Source organism: Pogona vitticeps, chromosome 1 (genome assembly GCF_051106095.1).
Source record: "Pogona vitticeps strain Pit_001003342236 chromosome 1, PviZW2.1, whole genome shotgun sequence".
NCBI lineage: Eukaryota > Metazoa > Chordata > Lepidosauria > Squamata > Agamidae > Pogona > Pogona vitticeps.
The window spans coordinates 16,514,511-16,535,049 of record NC_135783.1 but is presented as its reverse complement, the minus strand read 5'-3'; the positions used below and the strand labels follow the sequence as shown (position 1 = coordinate 16,535,049).

The 20,539-nt window shown below is 41.4% G+C and overlaps 1 long non-coding RNA gene across 1 annotated transcript in view; it reads right to left on the bottom strand.

Annotated features, from left to right (window-relative positions):
* LOC144585158 (uncharacterized) overlaps positions 1–19,187 on the bottom strand; it is an 84,904-nt gene extending 65,717 nt beyond the window's left edge. Inside the window, exon 1 of the long non-coding RNA XR_013539675.1 lies at positions 8,634–19,187. This is a non-coding gene — a long non-coding RNA (uncharacterized LOC144585158). The remainder of the gene's footprint in view (positions 1–8,633) is intronic.
* Positions 19,188–20,539: the final 1,352 nt, after the last annotated feature.

The window sequence follows — 20,539 nt, the reverse complement described above, 5'->3', positions numbered from 1 at the left end:
ATCTCCTTCTTGTGGAATCAATATTCTGCGGCATGCATGACATTTGGATTGAATTTTGCACAGAAACAGGACTGTGGAATATGGCATCAGTTAGGTATTTAACCCATCTTTGAAGAAACAGGAGTGAGAAGGGGTGAGGGGAAGGCTATAGCTGTCAAGAGCTTTTTCCATTTAGAAAAGAGAAAATGGCTCAGATGAGAGAGGTCTAGAAAATCATGAACAGTGTAGAGAGAAAGAGACTGGAGAAAATTTCCCTGCTCCCTTTCCTGCTTGGACTATTAGAATTCAGGGACATGGGCTCGAAATTGATTGGCAGGAAATCCAAGGCTGAAGATACAAACAAGCAAGGTACAACTGCATGTAGCCAGTGAATTAGATTTATTGCTATCAGCCACGGGCCTTTGCAAAATATACAGTACAAACCACTGAGAATCTATTTTTTAAATGACACAGTGTGTAAAATAGGATTCTCAGAGCGGATTGTCTGGTTCCGTCCCAATACTCTTTTCTGTGCCATTTATACATCCATGGCGAAGGAGGACAAAGAAAACACTGGTTTGCCTAAAACTGGATGCCGATGTATCTGTTCACATGAAAGGTAATTGTAATAAATAATAATAGTCTTAGAACTGCACAGGTGGAAGGGAGATTTCTTTAAAAAAAAATTAAACAGAATTACAGTTTATTTTACTCCAGTGGGGAATTTTATTTTATTTTTTATTGTAGAAAAGGGTAGCTGTGTTAGTCTGTGCAAGTATTATAGGAAAGTAGCAAAATAGAAATAAAAATAAAAAGACAAAAATGTGGTGGCACATTAATGACTAACTTTTATATTTTTTTTTAATGCCTGATGAAGTGGGCCTGTCCATGAAAGCTCACATTAAAAAATTGTAAAAGTTGGTCTTTAAGGTGCCATGACAATGTTGTCTTTTTTTAAAAAAAGCTTTCAATGGAGCTTATGGAGGAGTTGATTCACCCGAATCCCCACTGGTTCAATGGGCCTAACTCCAGTGGGACTTACTCCTCTAAGCAATAGAATTTCAACCAATGTGTGGTTTATTCTTGCGTAGGAGTTCAAGTAGTTCTTTTGTACTTTTCTCCTTCTGCTCTTGGAGTGCTGGTGCGTGGTTGTATTTTTCAACATTGCAGCAGCAAATGGAACACGCAGTCATACACAGCCATAATATTTACTGATGAATGGACAGATCACCGTTTTGAGAATCAAAATAAAATGAAGAACATAGGTGTCTTCTGCAATCAGAAGGAAAATAACTACCTGGAATTTTCCTCAACAGCCATATTTGTCTTTGCTGCCTGTTTAGTGCATGTGTTTTGGAGTGGGAAATGTTCCCCTTACTTCTGCTACCTGATTTTTGACTATTATTGGAGCCAGAGAACTAATTATGTTAATGGAGGAGGCCAAGGTGTACATTGACTACTGAACAACTCCACTGGATGGACAGCAACGGGCTCACCTCTTTAGATTGTGAATCAACTTGAGCAAAAGGTCAGCATTGCTATAAAATGAGACAGGGCCTTCTCTGCGGTAGCTCCCAAGACCCTGATATTGGGAAAGTGTGAGGGCAAGAGGAGAAGGGGTCGACAGAGGACAAGATGGCTGGACAGTGTCATCGAAGCGACCAACATGAATCTGACCAAACTCAGGGAGGTAGTGGAAGACAGGAGGGCCTGGCATGCTCTGGTTCATGGGGTCACTGAAGAGTCAGACAGGACTAAACAACAACAACAAAGGTTCATAACAATAAATGCAAACTACTTCCTTGTGTTTTCTTCTCTACTAGCAAGAGGTCTTTTGCAGAACTAAAGTCTTAATTGCCCACTCTAGGCCAAGCCATAGAAAATACTTAGAATAGTAACAGGGATACTTGAGGGATATTGCATAACAATACACTGTTTTGTTGGGAAAGTTCATAACAGTGGTTCTCTGCCTTGGGTAGTCCAGGTGTTTTTGGACTGCAATTCCCAGAAGCCTTCACCACCAGCTGTGCTGGCTGGGGTTTCTGAGAGTTGAAGTGCAAGAACACTTGGGTTACCCAAGGTTGGCAACCACTGCTCAGAAGGAAGCTGGGGGTGGGTGGTGTAGTGGGGTGGCAGACGATGCCACTGCCCCTACTGATCACAGCATTTTGTCTTGAAGAAAGTTTATGAACTAAAATTCATTAAGAAATTAAAATATTTATTGAACTGGATGTTATGAGGCACCTGGAAGACAGCTTCTGCAATTTAGAGATGTTCTTTCTGTCCTTTAGTTATAGACGTACTTTAAATAAGGCCTTTATAATTTAGTGATTATATTTCTTATTAAAACAGTGCTGGTCACTTTTCCGCTGGCTATGCTCTGTAAGGAATTAGAAGGAAACTGGGACTTGTAGTCATACAAAGATGGAATCTGTTAGGTTTATTGTGCAGTTGGATTTAAACTACTGAATATGTTCTCTTGGGATTGTTGTTCTAAGCTTGCTCTGCCTGGCACTGAGATAAGAAGCAAGGTTGAGAAGATCAAGGGGAGAGAAACAGCACATACCACTTAATTGGGACAAGATTAGCCACCTGGAAGATCTCATGTGAAATGTGGGCAGTGGGCTGTGTACTTGATCCTAATTGGTTGACAGCTTGGAAGAGTCAGAAAGAGGGAGGTCTAGAGACACGTAGAAGAATGGTTGTTCATGTATGTGACAGATGAATGGGACTGATGGTGTGATGTTGTGGAATGTGAGGAGAGGTATGACTTTTTGAAAGAGAAGGGGGAGAGAGAGAGAGAGAGAGATCATCCAGCTTCTCTAGATGCTAAGCTGTAGATGCTAGTCAAAACGATAACTTAACTTAGTTTAGCTATTTATTATTTTATATAAGAAAAATTATTTTAATCATAGTAATTGATTGGATATGACATGTTTTATGATTTTTAATGCTACAACTGCATTCTAACGAAACTACTTTATTTTCTCAATAAAAACAAATATAATTCTTCAACAAAGGACTGGTCTCTTGAACAGCAGGACTTCACCTAAATCCAGTGGAGATGGGAAAAGTTACTCATTGGTACTAAATAGAGAGGTCCTACCTAGCCAGTCTGTTGTGCTGTCTAAGGAAGCACACAGTCAACGGTTGATTGCCTTGTAAGCAAGCAAGAGTTCTTTTTTAGGTCGAGCTTTGTCCACAGGGCAAAGACTATGCCCTTCTGAGGTGAAAGGACCTACCTCAGGTACTAAAAGTGGTAGTCTTGCATCTACAGTGACTCCTCGCCCGAGATCACATTCTCTTTAGGGAGAAGTGATTCTGACATGCTCTTCAAACAATTTGCAACTTTTCAAACAGCCTCTGCAGTTGGCAAAAATCACACAAGTGTCCAAATGATATTTAGCTTTTTGGTATTTCTGAAATGCTGGTTTGCAGATCTGAACTTTGGGTGCTAATAAAAGAAAAGTGTTTCAGGAGGGGAGAGAAGGAAGAAAGGGCATCGACATTTCTGCAGAAAGGTAGCAGGAACATCACGTTGCAGGCAGTGTGAAAAAATAATGAAGAGAGGGTTGAAAAATTATAGTTGTACTGCCAAGCCCAGGAATGCTCCTGCATGTACAATTTTTCACCAGGGTACACAGTCAAATTAGTACGAGGCCATTGGAGAGGCTGATTAATGGCCATTGAGTCCAGAAATGCATATTTAATGATACTACACAAGTTTTCTGGCTTTTCAGAAAAGTTGGGAGACGTCTGAAGCAGCCAAGAAAAGACAGAACACAAGACCACACAAGACGCTGTCCTTTCATGAAAATGACTGAGGCCTTAATATGATATTTATAGGATGGCTATATAGTCACTGTGAAGGAAAGGAGGAGGATAGTGAGCCATCCTCACCCATAGAGACACCAGGGGAGGAGAAAGGGAAGATAAGAGGTCTGTCTGGTAGAAGAAAGAGAGGGAGGAAAAGGGGAGGAGCTAGAAATGTCAGTATAGGAGGGAAGTATAAAAGATCAAGGAGAGAGGAGTAGATTCGAGAATGAAGGAGTAGATTCAAATTATGAGAGAACGTGTGGTCTTTTGAAAGACTTTCCTAACCAAAAGGTCGGTGGGTTGTTACCGGACCCAGAGGTGAAAAGAGAAGGAGAAACAAAGTTTGAAACTCAAGAATGGACGGTGATTGTTTTCCCACGGGGACAAGGAGGTGGAAGGAAGGTGATCCGACCGGATCAGATGTACAACAAGCAACTGAAAGAGGGAGACTGGGCTCAACACCCGTGTTGCGGTACCATTTGCGCGGTACCAATGGTTACATTTTATGTGCTGCCAAATCGTATTTGAACTTGTGTGAGATATTTAAGGAGTGGTTTTGCCATTACCACTCACCAGTGAGTTTCCAAGACTGAGCAAGGAGGTGAATCCAGGCTTCTTGGGTCTTTGCCTGACACTCCATCCACTACACCACACTGCCTCTCATAACATCAGTTACTGGGAAGCTGAATATGATGTAGCATCCTGGATCGCTGATGCTGCATTGAGCAAGGGGACAGACTGGATGGCCTTGAAGGTCCATTAACACTCCAGGATTCTATGAGAATCAGCATGGTGTGGTAGTTATAATGTTGGAGTGAGACTTAGAAAATCTGGTTTGTAGTTCTCACTGAGCCATCAAAGTCACTGGACGACCTAAGGCCAGACACACATGGTCAGTCTAACCAGACTCAGAGTTATTGTGAAGAGAAAGTGGGGGCCCAAGACCTATATATGTGATTTTGTAGTCACTGGGGGAAAGGTGGGATATAAATGTTACAACAACGACGATGACGATGGCAGGCCAGAATCCTATTTGTAGATTTACATCACTTGCTGTAGATAATTGACAAGATGCCAAGGAACATTCAGGCCATGTGCCTGGTCACATGTTATCTAACAAAGGTTTACCACAGCACCTCATCAATTAGGCACAGTTAGCAGCAGCACATTCACAAATCCTATGTGAACACTAGTAATATTCCAATATATAATGCTGTGACTTTGCTCTACAAATCCCCTTTCCCTCAAACTTATTCCCAGTGATGCAGGTACACAGAAAGACTGCATCTTTAATTTTCAATGTTCAGTCTGCTAAGGTTTTAATGTAAGGGGAAGAGGAAGATGTCTGACAAAAGCAGCCTGTCTTGTACAACACCATGTTTGAAATTGCTACACGGCACAGATCTTCTTTGATGCATTGCAGAAATTCTATCCTGAACTTGTACACCTGTCTGATTCTGGAGGAGAGCTAACCATTGACTGACTTATATATATTAATTCTCAGATGTTTCCAGAGACCTTCAAAATCCACTGGACATGAAATGTCTTTCTAGAAATACCTTGCTACAACGCCTCAGGGTTTTACCTATTATGGCCTCAGATAAAGCATTTCTGATTCACAGAAGTCTGACTTCCACATCAAACAGGGGGTGTCTGAGCAAAATCAAGTTGCACAAAGAGTATAGCCAATTCCAGCTTCCCAGTCACCTGCCAAGAAACACACCAGGCGGATATTTTAAACGTTACCTAAAGAATAAGAAAAAGACAAGTTGGAAAAAGAGGAAATACTCTTTTAAATTAATAAGCCAATTCAAATAAAAGACAATTGATACCGGAAGCACCCACACAGGAAAATAAGGTACATAGCCTAAGATAAACACTGAAGGTCCTAAGAGAAAAAAAGTAAAATAATTTCTGAGCTAGTGTAAAGTGCCAGTCTTCTCAACTTTGTAATTAATGAATTAATGCTCCCCCCCCCCACTAAGGTATTTGACTAACTTTATATCCTGTTGGACAGACTCTGGGAAATTGCCCCAGAGGGAGACCACAGCTGTGATACAAGGATATCTGCAAGCGGGATCTGAAGGCCTTAGGAATGGACCTCAACAGATGGGAAACCTCGATGTCTGAGCATTCAGCCTGGAGGCAGGTGGTGCATCATGGCCTCTCCCAGTTTGAAGAGACACTTGTCCAGCAGGCCGAGGCAAAGAGGCAATCCCGAAACCAGCAAAACCAGGGAGCTGGACAAGGGACAGATTGTATTTGTCTTCAGCATGGAAGGGATTGTCACTCTCGAATTGGCCTTCTCAGCCACTCTAAACACTGTTCCAAGACCTCCATACAGAGCACATTACCATAGTCTCTTGAGACTGAAGGCTGCCTACAGGACAGACTCTCAGATGACACTCTTTGGCCAATCAAATTAAATCTTCCAACTTTCCCAAAGACCACTCTCTGACACATCCCTCTGACCGAGGTGCAGCTGGGGCAATTTACAACTTCACTTTGAAATTATACTCCATCCTTGAGTTGAAGCTTATCTCTTCCCAGTCCAGATGGCATACTATTTATCACCTCCCATATTGATCACTTATCACCTCCATCAACCCAAATCTCCCAACCGTTCTCTGATGATGCCTGGCTGTTTGACCTGGGAGCCATTAATTACCTTTTTGTGTTATTTAGGGTTTTTCCTCTGAATTCTTTTACTGCAGGATGTTTTAAATAAGAAAGAGAGAAGGACTGAAGCTGATAGAGGAGGAACTGCCTTTCCATGAGCACTGTCCTCTGAAGACGCCGGCCATAGAGACTGGCAAAACGTTAGGAAGAACAACCTTCAGAACATGGCCAAAGAGCCCCAAACCCACAACAACCATTAGATCCCAGCCGTGAAAGCCTTCGAGAATACATTCCCTTTATCATTTTCCTGCCACAACTTGAAGTATCTCACATTTTGGCTTTGCCTCTTATCACCTTTTTCAAACTCAACAGGAAAAAGTGAAAGAGAGAAAGAGATTCTATTTTTATCAAACCATCACTCCAATAAGACAGTGATGCTGGTTTTGATATTAAGTAAAATGTGTTTCTTTCTAAAATGAGCTAATGGGTAATGGATTCCATGTTTCTAAACATGGGCATGTTGAATAGGGAGAACTGCTGCTTGACAAGGATCTCCAAACAAATAATCTGTCGGTATTCCTGTGATTTCTTTTTTCCTAAAATTTGGTCAGGGTCCAGAACTGCCAGTCAGATCTTCTGAGACCAGCACTTAGACACTAGCATATCTCTCCAGTGGGGGGCTCCCTACACGATTTAAAATGGCAGGCAGAGTGCAAGTTACCCCAGGTAATTACTTTGATCTCCAGTTTGGGGTTTCGTAAACCAGAGATCACTCTTGTTATTTTCAGCGAGCCTTGTGCTTCGTCAAGGAGGTCCTGGAAGCCTCATTGTGCAAAGTCTCAAAAAGTCCCTTTTTACAGGCTGATAAAATAAAATCCCATCAGATATGAATGACAAGTTTGGGGTTATGTCAGTACTGACTGATAGGCAGTCTCTTGACCAAACCTCAGTAGGATTCCATTCTGTTGTTCAAGGAGAGCATAATTAAACCAAGCAGTTTAGACACCTCACAGTTCCAGCCAAACTCAGTATCCACGATCCTAACCTGAAATTTAAAGTATGTCGCTGTAAAGGCAAGTAAAATACAGTAGCTTTCAAAGATATTCAGGAAAAAGTTTGGCTACTTAGGAGAGACAGCTAAAAGTGGTAGAAACCAGTAAGGACAGCTATTGCTATACCTGTGAATGAAATTAAAACCCACCCTTAGTTAAAATCCAGAGACAATGTTACTAATGTAAACAATTTAAATTTCAACTTCTTCCAAGAAATTACTTGGTTAGAGAACTGTATTTCAGGTACATGAGAAATTATGGATTTATACTAAGGATAAGATTATACAAAAATGTATACTTTTTATTAGTATATAATTCAGAGGATGAAAGAGCGAAAACAGTGATGATTAAATGGGCACAAAATTTTGGTTATAATATAGATATAGACGATTGGACTCGAATGTGGAATGAAAACTATAGATGGCTCAAAACAATAAACTTAAAAGAAAATGTTTTAAATATGTTTTATATAGATGGCATTTTACACCTGTAAAACTGGCAAAAATGATGCCCAGGACTAGCAACTCATGTTGGAAGTGTTCTCAGCAACCAGGAACTTTTTTATATATATGTGGTGGACATGTGATAAAGCAAACAGCTTTTAGAGACAGATAAAAGATATTACACAAGAAGTTATACAACAAGAAATAGCTTTTTAACGAGAACTGTTTTTGTTGAATATTGTAACACCCAAGTCCCCCTGAGGAGGGTATGGGGCTTGGACTGGGAGTTGCTCTGATCACAAATCTACCACTTTTTCACTGAGGTAAGTCTGTAAGCCTCAGCAGTGCATAGCATCTGTGACAAGGATAAGCCTGACCATTAAATACCACGTTACTCTGTACTTTTAAAGTACTGAAACATGGGTTTTGTGATTCCTCAGAACAGCTCAGTAACATAGGACTTCTCTATGGTAGCCAGTTAGTGATCTTTTCCACTCCTCTGGATTTAGTTTAACCTTGCTGTTTCAAGAGACTAGTCCTCAGTTGAGATTTTATAATTATTTTTTATTAAGAAAATAAAGATACATAGAAACACTTTGTTTGCAAAAGCAGTAGCAAGAAACATGTCCAAAAATTCCAATAGTTAAATAAAGCTGCTATTTCTTATTAAAGGAAGAAATACTACAGATCTAAGCTATGGCAGGCTATTCCCACCCATTCTTACCGTAATACATTCTGTAAACATTCCTTCACATAGCTTGATCCATTTGAAAACTCTCCAAGCTGGCAAAGCTAAGAGAAGCTCTCTTAACACCTCCTATCATCCATCTTTTCTTACATTCCTAGGACCTCCTTCTTCTTGACGCATCATAGCTGTAAACCAATTAGCTTCAAAGAGGCATGACCCAACTCTCCACCCATAATTCTCATGAGATGCAGGTGCCTTATCTTCTCCCAATTAGGATGGTATGTGTTGAGTCTTCACACTGGGCCTTGAGTCTTCTTGCTCCCTTATCTGAATCCTCACTGTACCAGGCTAGCAGAAAACATATTCCAATGCCTTCAAATCATTTCACACAGAACCTATCTGACTCCATTTTCTCTAACTACAAATCCTACTCTGCTTCATATGATCACAAATACAATGCCAGAAATTGTTGATAAAAAATTAAATATATGTTGCTGCACATATTTACAGCGGCAAGTCTGATCTGGGCCCAAAAGTGGACAAATCAGGAAAATCCAGAGAAAGAGGAGCTATTAAAAAAATTATTTGATATAGCAGAAATGGATAGACTGTAAGAGACATTATGTGAGAATCGGAGAACATACGTTAAAGAAAGCTGGAAAATGTTTTATGACTGGGCCCAGAAACAGATATGACTAGAGAATATAATATAGGTTATGGATTCTAGTATTGTATCACAACCATAGGGTCAAGGGTATATTAGATACTATATGAATGCAAACACTTCCTTGTGTTTATGTTTTGTTTTGTGTTACCTCCTGTGATGGGGTTCGCTACCTCCCTCAGGCAGTCCCTCATTTTTGGCGGGAAACAATAAAGGCTTAGTCTTTATAACTTTCAAACTGTGAACTTTATTCTCCCCAATGTCCACCAGCACTTCACTTGAAGGTAACAACGGTTCCAACTTAGGCAACAGGCCACTATTATCAACATAACTCTTATTAAAGTCCCACGGACTTAATGGTGTTGCACTCCACGCCATTCCTTGTCCTCCGACCGCGTGGGTGAGGCACTCCTGATCGCACAAATCATCCCACAACATGAGTGCCTCACCCACCCCCTCTCATCTGGACCCTCAGGAAACGGAGAAGTGGTTTTCTCCCACCCACGCCGCAGCTCAGCCTCTCTTGGCACCACTATCACTGTCCATTCGTGGGTCACCACTCGCCTCAGCTTCTCAGCTTCGCGTTCCAGATCGGGGAGGAGTCCCCTTACTTTTAGATTGGGAAAGTCCTTTAAGAGTCCTTGGGTGCGAACTCTTTCCTCCTTCTTTTTCCGTTCGTATTCCTACACCACAGTGCTGAACCAAACCACCCCTTCCTCGCTTTTATCCTCCTCCCACACTGACACCTCCTGCTCTGCCCACTCCCCTTCCACCAAACAGACCTCCGCTTTTCCCGCCTTTTCCTCAACTTTCAAATCTCCCACCTTTTCTTCTACAGCCCCTGTCATCTCCTGGTGTTCCCCTTTTTTCCTCTGTTCCTCCGTCTTGGCAACTAAGGACGGCACACTGTTCACCTCTGTTCCTTCACACCCCCTTTTCTCTCCCTGTATTTCTATCCTTTTGATGGTTGTTTGTGTGTTATATAACAGTAAAAATTTCTAAAAGAAAAAAGAAATTATGAGTCACAGAATTCTTTCTTTCTTCAAGACATATTAAATGACCAATAACCAATGCTGCAATGCTTAACAACATCAGCATGGACCAATGAGAGTAACCAAACCTCCAAATATTTGGGGATTTAAATAACCAGGGTTTAATGGAGCTGAGTACTGGCATCATCTCTGCACAGCTATATTCTAAGTTCATCACACCATAAGAGAGGTCTAGCCCTGTCTGTGTCATCTTTAGCATCATGACTAATCTGGCCTTGCACTCACAATGGGAAACACAAGTAGTCTCCTAAAGCAGAAGTCATGTACAATTTTAGCTGTCGTTAAAACCACTAGGTACATTTTACTAAATATAAATGACCTGATCTTGAAATGGAAAAGGTTCACAGTGTTGCTGATAATATAATCACTTCTTGGGGGATTTTTAGAGAGCACTTCATTAAATTGTCCCCGACCTACTAAAGACAAGATGAATGCAGTTCCATCTATGAAGGAAATAAATGGGAAGGGAAGTCATCCACCCTTCAGACACACTGTGCATGACAGGAGACACACATTCAGCTGAAACAGCAGAGGCAGAAATTGCAACCAACGAACCAACTAGGAATACTGAGTTAACTGAGAGTCCCAAGTTTCATTGATCATTCAGAGAAATCAGGGATGTGAAACGGAAAGCAGATCACATAGAAGCAGAACACAGCAACTGTAAATCTCAAGTAGCATCATAGAATAATGGAGCTGGAAGGGGCCTATAAGGTCATTGAGTCGGCTCCCCCACCCTGCTCAATGTAGGAATCTGTCAGGTGGTTGTCCAATTTCCCCTTAAATGTCTCCAGAGTTGGAGCACTCCCCACCTCCTGAGGTAATTGGTTCCATTGTCATGCTGCTCTAACAGTTAAATGTGGCTTTCTGTAGCTGAGCCCATTATTACATGTCCTGCACTCTGGGACGGTCAAGAACAGATCCTGCCCCTCTTCTGTATGGCTACCTTTCAAGTGCTTGAAAAGTGTTATCTCAACTCAGTCTTCTTTTCTCAAGGCTAAACATTTCTACAGTAGTTGAAAAAAAGATATCATAAGCAAGAGGTGTATTTGAACATACATGCTTTTGCAGTTTGGTTCCTTACTCTGAAAATATGGTGGATTCTGAGGACCAGTTTTCAGCCTCATCTCTAAAGGGGCAGCTGGGCATGGCCAAAGAGGATAATTACATATTTTTAATTTAAAAAAAAAGAAATATGCAATCTTAATGTAAAGCTCACTGTAGTGCATGTTTGCATTTGCATATGTCTAAAAAAAGTTATAAGCTTGAATTTGTGAGAGCTGAGGAGGGCTATCAAGGACAGGACATTTTGAAGATCATTCATTCATAGGGTTGGCATACGTTGGAGGCAATTTGATGCCACATAGCAACAACATCAAGAAGAATAAAGTGTAAGAACACTGCAGTATGTTCTCTGTCTTCAGTTCAGTGTCTGGTTCCTATCATGTGTAGACAGCTAATGTTTGACCAAAACATCCAGGTCACTGCAGGGGCCGTGGCCATCACAACAAGTTTCTTCACCTTCCCTCCTGCATTTGTAACGGTTATCCATATGAATATAGCGAAAGACATGATGATGGCAGTTAATTCTGTAGTAATTATCTCTAAACAAGGGGGACCAAAATCCAGATGTGGCAGTGATTAGCTCTAGCCAAGTGGGACCTGCAAGTTGATTCCAGTCTCGACATTTGTGCAAGGAGAACAAACCTATCCATCCTGAAAGAAATCAAGCCTGAGTGCTCATCGGAAGGACAAATCCTGAAGCTGAGGCTCCAATACTTTGGCCATCTCATGAGAAGAGAAGACTCCCTGGAAAAGACCCTGATGTTGGGAAAGTGTGAAGGCAAGAGGAGAAGGGGACGACAGAGGAGGAGATGGTTGAACAGTGTCATTGAAGCTACCAACATGAATTTGACCCAACTCCGGGAGGCAGTGGAAGATAGGAGGGCCTGGCGTGCTCTGGTCCATGGGGTCACGAAGAGTCGGATACAACTTAACAACTAAACAGCTAGAACAACAAAACCAAATGAATCCCATAACCAAAACTGCAAATGCTGGCAGAAATTAGTGCAAGACATTTTGATGCGGTGGGTATTTACATAGGTAGCATGGGTAACAAAACCTGTGGGCCAGTGGCTATGTTAGGGGGTTGTATGGACACTGCTTTGTCTTTCAATTCCTTGCTGCCAGTTTCCATCATGCTATAACTTCTGCTTTTTAAAACTGCTGTCTCTCTTTGCCTGCTGGTAGGATGAGCTCTGAAAGCTAAACACACTGGCCTAAAATAATAGCACTACAAGGCGGTATCCACACTAGCAGTGCTCTTTCACTTAGGGTGCACTGTTAGTGCTGGGTTGTACTTAGGACTGTTGCTGGACCTGCTTGGTTGAAGGCACTAACCAAATTATTGATTCCCTGCCCCTCAGTTTCTGAAATGATAAAGTATAACCAGATCTTTCTCAGGAACAATTCTTAAGTCTCTGCTCATTTATACTTTATGGCTTCAACATAATCATGCTTCTTTCCGAATGATCCTTCTCCAAACCTGCTTTTTGTTACATCTTGCTTGACGTCTATTTTCACTCTTCTCCCTTTTGAAGAACTTGTAACTGGATGAAAGAAATAATTCTCAGAATAGGAAAGAAATAATTCTTAATATTCCTCTGCAATACAAAGAATCTCCATGCTTGATGCCATTCTCCCCAGACGGTGAGCCCAGCTCTGAGCATAGAAAAATTACTTTGATGCACTGCAACTCCCATGCTGGAAGATTCCGGGTGCAATAAGTCCAAAAAAAGTTACTTTCCTCTTATCTGGTGAGTTGACTACTCTCTCTTCATCACCAAATAAAAATGTTTTCACCCCCACCCCACTTTTAAGTCTATGTGTTTGGAATTCCCAAGTGTTCTGTTTTTACATACTCTTCCTTTGATAGCTAGGATACATATTGTTTTACTTGGCTCTACCACTTTCTGCTGGTAAATTGGATTTAAAATCTATTGATCTGGGTTGGATTGGGCTGTTCTTTATAACTTGATTTCTGTTTGATTTCTAATTGACTTTTAAAAGCTCCAGTGGTTGGATATGGTTGTTTGCCATTCATTCCCCCAATTGTGCCCTTAGCTGTTACAGCAGTTAGCAAGCTTTTTCAAATTATATTAATTAATATAAGGAGAAGGACTTATGAGAAAGACTGCTACTCAGTGTTTTGCTTTTTGATGGCTGCTGTGATCCAGCCATTCTGGAAAATAAAAGAACGCTACCATAGGCCCCTTGTGAACCATTGATTCTATTTATTCAGGACTCAGGGGCATCTTCATTGAAATCACACTTGTGCGACCCATAATGCACAAATTGTCATCAGATTGTTTCCTGGCTTCTTATTATTTATAGCAGTAGGACACCAGGCTGCCTTTGAAATGCCATTGGCTGTACGTGCTGTTTATCCACGTGTGATCATTTATGCTATGTCGGGTTGCACTTGAATCCTGGTGTGTTTGATCTCCAGGCTGTAAATTGAGAGATGAAGAGGCAGTTGGATCCATGCTGTTTGCACTTAGCAACGTTCAAACAGTATTTTGGGTTCTTAACTTCTTTGTTTCTGAGTGTTTACTAGAGCAAGCTACTAAACAAAAGAAGGAATGTATTACAAATGTGCACAAATGCAACAGGATCCTATAGCACTCATGTTATTCTAAGATGTACATAAGGAACATCAAACCTCCAACAGTGTTTGTGCCATTATTCTTTCTGGTCATGCCTAATGATAATAAGTCAATTTGTCATAGATACTGTACTACAGGCTTCAGGCAACCATTTGAGAAGGAATGTAACTCACTGGTAAGGTAAAGGTAAAGGTTCCCCTTGACATTCAGTCTAGTCGTGTCCGACTCTAGGGCGCGGTGCTCATCGCCGTCTCCAAGCCATAGAGCCAGCGTTTGTCCATAGACAGTTTCTGTGGTCGCGTGGCCAGAACGACTAGACACAGAACACCGTTACCTTCCCACCAAGGTGGTACCTATTTATCTGCCCGCATTTTTACATGCTTTTGACTGCTAGGTTGGCGGAAGCTGGGACAAGCAACAGGAGCTCACTCCGTCGTATGGACTGTTGGTCTTCCAACCTTGCAGCACAGAGGCTTCTGCGGTTTAACCCGCAGTGCCACCACGTCCAGCATGTTAAAAACTCCCCAGTTCCACTTTTGGCATCCTGGTAAATATTCTTGTCTAGAGCCCCAGAGCAGTAGCACAGTGGTAAGTTCAGATGTATACATAAGTGCTCATCATGATAATGCCCATAGCGCTTCCCACGAGGGCAGTCCAAAAATGTAAGCAGCTGGGTCAGTCCATATGAAGATTTTGCACTGCGTCTACATTGTCTATTGGTTTGTGTTATCATGCATGGTAAGTAACTGGGCTTGATTGGGAGTTGAATTCAGGAGGAGTTGTGCCCAGAGTGGCAATTAGGCCACTTGAGAAAGAATGTTCATGAATGGAACTGCAAGCTGATTGGTCTGTATAGTTCCTGACCAGAGAGGTTCTGTTTTGCATATGTGTGAGAGAGTTTGTGAGGGCTAGCCAGCCATGTAAGAGCTATGTCTTGGTCTGTCTTGTGAGTTAAAACGGTGAGTTCAGTAGAGTTTGGGAAGAAGAATGGATGGGGTCTGTTTGTGAAGAGGTTGTTATGGTATTGATAGTACTTGTGTTAACAGTTGAACCAAGGATCAAGCTGTCTGTCTGTGGAACAGTAAATGTGTACAATTACAGAGAAAAAAATTATGATTATACAGTGAAGATATGACTTACTTGAATTTTAACTGTTAACTGAGGTTAACCTGTTAATTTTTATATGATACTTGTTTAATTCTCTTTAAATATTTGTATACTTACTATTTTTAGCATTAAAAGATTGTCCTTTTAATGATGCAAGCTGCCTTGGGTACTTTATTTATTTATTTAACTTCTATACCACCCATCTGGCTGCCAAGACCACTCTGGATGGTTTACACATTAAACAAATAGAACATCAAACAGCAATTTAAAACAATGAACATAATAATTATAAAATCAAAATTAAGTGCATATATAATTAAAATTAAAAATAATTAAAATTAGATGGAAGCAAGACAGCGGGACTGATAAGATAAATGTTGAACCAACCTCTGTGTTATAAAGTACGGAAAGGCCTTTTAAGGAGAAAGACAGGGTAAAAATATTTTAAATGTTACAATTTGTTTCAGAAACAAGTGTTTCCCTAATTTCCCTGTATACATGCAAAAACAGAATTTGTTACAACAGGTTACCTAAAGACATTGTCTGATGTAAGTCCTTTCAATTTATCTATAATGCCATTTCAAATAAAATCTGCTTTCTGTGTACTAAGGCAGTCTAAAATATAAGACCTTTTTATGCTCAAATGAAAAATCTGAGACTTTTCTTCCTGGCCCAAATTGAGGGCAATGTAATGCTTAATTCCCTGGTGGCAGATCAAGACTTTTTAAACTTCAGTGTTCAGTAGACTTGGGCAAACACTGTGTTTATGTGTGTCAATCTTTCTCTTGGCTCCTGCAAACATGGCATTTATATCACTTTAACCTCCTTGTTAAGCACTGACCTTATTTCCTTGGTACTTTTGCTTTCCTATCTTGCTATACATTTGGAATCTAGAGACTGAGTGGCAGTTTATAATGATGAAGCACAGATATCTCCTTTATTTTACCTTATTTCGTTTCTGTGGCTTTAGCATGGGGGGGGAGGCAGAATGCAGTTTGTAGTAAACTCCACACTCTTTCAGAACAAAGTAGATGGGGTGGGGGACACTGAAAAAGGCATCACAATTGCAATGAGCCTGATATCTTGCTTCTTGCCAGTATAAAGTTAGTAACAGAATGTTTTCCTGATTTTGTTAAATACTGTACTGTATTAAGATGATGTCCTTTCAGATAACCTCTATCCTCTTCTACAGTGATGCACTTGCTGCTTTTCGATGTTGTGTAAGTAGCAGGGCTGGATTAAGACTTCAGAAGCCCTAAGCACCAAAAAGATTATGGTGGCCACTACAAATATAATAAGCGGCAGGTCCCATGGCTTGGGAAAAACATATAATACACACATTATTTGCTTGAAAATATGGTAGTTTAATTGTATGTTGTTGTTTAGTCGTGTCCAACTCTTCATGACCCCATGGACTAGAGCACGCCAGGCCCTGCTGTCTTCCACTGCCTCCTGGAGTTGGGTCAAATTCATGTTGGTCGCTTTGATGACATTGTCCAACCAATCCTGTCTAATTGTATAATATGTGGCAAAGAAGAACTACATATTATATTCAAAATCGTATGTACAATCAAATTACTGGCTTCCAACTAAATCTTGCACTTTCATGCTTTGATTAACGTAGACAGATTTTGTCAGAATCTGTAAACTAAAAAACTCAAATAAGAGCTTAAAACTCCTTTTGGGGCACTCTTTAACAGTAGCTGCTATTACTTTGATTTGCAGATATAGTGCAGAAGCCATGAGTCTAAAAGACCAGCAGCTTTTTTTATCCCTATCCCCACCGAACATCCCAAAATACAGAAGTAAAACTTTAAAAAAAACACAAAGCAATAATAATTGATTGATTGATCATTTCACTCAAAACACGAGTTTTCTCCCTAGGGGAATCTCTATACTTTTTAAGGTTTTGCTCATTCATATTCAGTTGCTTTAAGTAGGGAGATGGCTTTCTTGGGGCTCTTGAGGGAACGGAGGGAGTTTGATGGTTGGCTGGATGTGGTTTGTTAAGGAGGGTGCACCATTTGCACCAAGGTCCGTGGTAAATCTGGCACCCCCCAAAAAAAAACAACCCCTGTGTGGTGCCCCCCTTTACTTGTTGATTACCAAAGCATATGCTTATTTTGTTTAATGGGGTTGGTAAGTGTCCATCATTAAAAGATGGTCCATGGGGTCACGAAGAGTCGGACACGACTAAATGATTAAACGGCGGCCACATCTTCTACCAGCTGAAATTCTTTTTCTAATTAAACAAACAAGGAACCAAAACCTACCTTGAGTGCCAAAGACTTGATGGCATCAGTATTCTGCAAGCCTGAGAATGCAGATTTTCTGTTTATTAAATCCAGCTCATCCCCAGAACATGCTAACAATATACTGTATTGTAACAGGATTAAATCAATTCCCATGGAGGGTCTCCTGAAATCTATGCTACCGTGTGACCTGGGTTGCTAAGCAGTTTGGGAAAGAAGAGCTAGATCTGATTCCCCCTATTAAGGAACAGCTTTCAGCAGCTTATGTCATAGGAAGTTTTCCTGCTGTACAATATAACTCTTGATAAAATGGGGATTTGCTGCTGTGCCCTATTGATTCACTTGTGGTCTGCTGGGACAGAGGAAGGCTGAGGAATGATATACGAACTGTGGAGTCACTCCTGCTTGGCCTTTTTGCCATTCCAAGCACCACGGTGGCCTTCACGCTGTGCTTTTTCTGAGGGTCGGACTGTTTGATACATTAATTACACCGCAGAAGGAGAGCTACTGCAAGGGGTAAAAGACATTTTTAAAAATCCTACCACAAGGTTCCCTTGCTCTACATGGTGCAGATTAGTTTGCTTTTGTTTTGTGATCAGTCATCAGCATATAAATACACGCTATATTGGCAGATCTGATTATACAGGCCTGGCTGCTTGGAAGGAATTAATCTCTGGAAGAATAACATCTGATCACTTTCTGATTGTGCAGCTGGTGGTGCCCCACCTAGTTTCACCCTGAGCTGGGTAGAGGCTGCCGGCTGCCTTGTTCTTCCTCTGATGTGAAGGACCTCCTCAATGAAGAGCAAAGGCCAGATATAAGGAACTGGCTGGTAACTACCAATGCAGTTTTACCAGGGTTTACTCAGAAGGAAGTCCTACAGAGTTCAGTAGGACTTACTCCCACATAATGGTATATACAGCACTGCATTCCAAGTGTCATGGAAGGTGTAAGTACAAGACACATCCGTCAAGCAGGCAGGTAAAAACTTAGATGATGACAAGGAGATATAGGCTACCCTACTCTGGGGAAACCCTTCCACACCGGCCCCAGCACCTTCCCCAGCCTGAGAACATAGTCATTCCGTTTTTCTTAGAGGGTGAAACCCATTTCTTTCCCATTTGATTTGCAGAGCCAGCTAAGCCCCTTAAAAATACAAACAGCTGTTCCATGCAGTAGAGCCCTTGTCAGCCTTCATATGACTTCACGAAGAGACTCGCAGCTTTCTACTGAGACATGCCTCCATAGATCGGCAGTTAGGAGCTGTCTATGGGCCTGAGTTTTCCTTCAAGAGATCTGGCTCAACTGTGTGTAAGGGACCCCACTTTTGCTTTCGTTGTGATCCCCAAACTAGATTGAACAAGATAATCCCTGTAGTTTTGCCCTGTACAACCTGTCACCTTCCTTCCTCAAGTCAAAAAGCTCTCCCTTCTCCAACAGCTAATGGGTGATGACCTGCCAGCTGCTTGGTAATCTGTCTGTTTACAGAAAACTACGCCGGCACTAAAAGCACACATTATTGAACCTCTGCAGGTAGCCATGTTTGATTTGGAAGGGTCAGATTGCTTGAAGAACCATCTGTTTTTGGGTGCAATTTGTTACGAGTGAAGCAGATTACTACTGTGCTAATAATATTCTGTGCATTCTGAATTCCCTCTGTGATATAACCTTGTCAAATACAAAATGGCTGCCATGTTACTACAAGCTAAATTAATTCTGCCTCATGATTCTGGGTGTCAGTACACAGCTAGGTCAGAAACCAATCTGTGAGGTTTGGAAGTAGAACATTCCGTAATTGATGAGTTCTTGACGTCGTGATAGCAGTCTTGAAAGGCACAGAAGGAAATGCAATACAGATAAAGTTGCCATAGTTATATGAGGTGTGTGTACTAATTAGAGATGGGGATATTTGTACTGTACTTGAATATGAATATCCCTGTCCCAGATGGACCTAATGAGGGTCCAGCCCCCAGGACTGGACCATCCACACATGCATCCTGGTACTGCGAAAAAACCACTCTTCCCGCCAATGGCACCAGTAGCGCCACTATATCCTTGCATGGCTGGCCACTCAGCAGCCATGCAGGGAGACTCGCCCTCCCACCCCCTGACTGTCAAGCAGGGAGACAGCAGAACTCCTGGCACCATTGATGGGAGGAGTGGAACCCTTGAGGCACTAGGGTGCATGGGTCCCAGGGACTGGAACCTTATTAGGTCCAACTGGGACAGGGATATTCATATTCATTTACAAACACAAATATCCCCATTTCTAGTCCTACGTCCAACTTAGGTCAATTGTGTAGGCTTTAAAAACACTATAAAAATCTGCTTCCCTAGAGCAGAGAGTTAGGCAGGGAGAAAATATTAACACAATATCAATCACACCATCTTTAGCTGTCTGTTTCCTGCACCAGGTAATAATTAGACACATGTGCTTGGCTATCAAGAAACTGGGTAAGTGAGGGATCATAAACCCTGGTGTGTTTTTTGAAAAATTCAGAATTGTAGTCAATGCCTGAAATGAGCTGACTGAGAGAAGTGGGGGGAATGCCCACCCGTAATTGGTAGGGAGTAACACCTACAACTTACCGGTCTTACCACGAAAGCCAGGGTGGCTCATTCCGTGGTATTGAATTAACTGGGAAGATGGTTTTCAGCTGAGCGAGGGGAGAGGGCAGAAACTGCTCTTGTCTTCATTAACATTTGTGATAACCTGATACATGATAGGAAGATTCTCCTGGAAGAGTCCAGGGGCAGAAGCTTTAGGTACATACTGTATAAAAAATGGCGACAGTACAGTAGTTACTTTTGTGAGTTTAGTTATCTCTTAGGAGATACTATGCTTCTTTGTTGTGTATGCTCTTAGGCTATGTTAGAGTATATGTACTGGAACAGTTTAGCTAGTTTTCTTATTTTTGTGTGTGTTTTCTCTGTGTGGCTCCTGCCTCAAGTTTTTAAATTGTTCCAAAACCTTTTCTGAGTTTCTTTACAGCTGTAGCAGCTCTTTTGCTCTTTTTAACATCTTCACAATCTATAATAAAACATAACATTTCTTCATACAGTTGTTTACCTTTTTGAGTTCAGAGGGTTTGTGGTATTTAAATACAGGCCTTGCCTTGCCCAGGAGCTGGTGTGTTTTGTGGATGTGGTGACATTTCTACCTTGCAAGGTTAGTGTGGGCCTCCCTGAACATGACGATCCT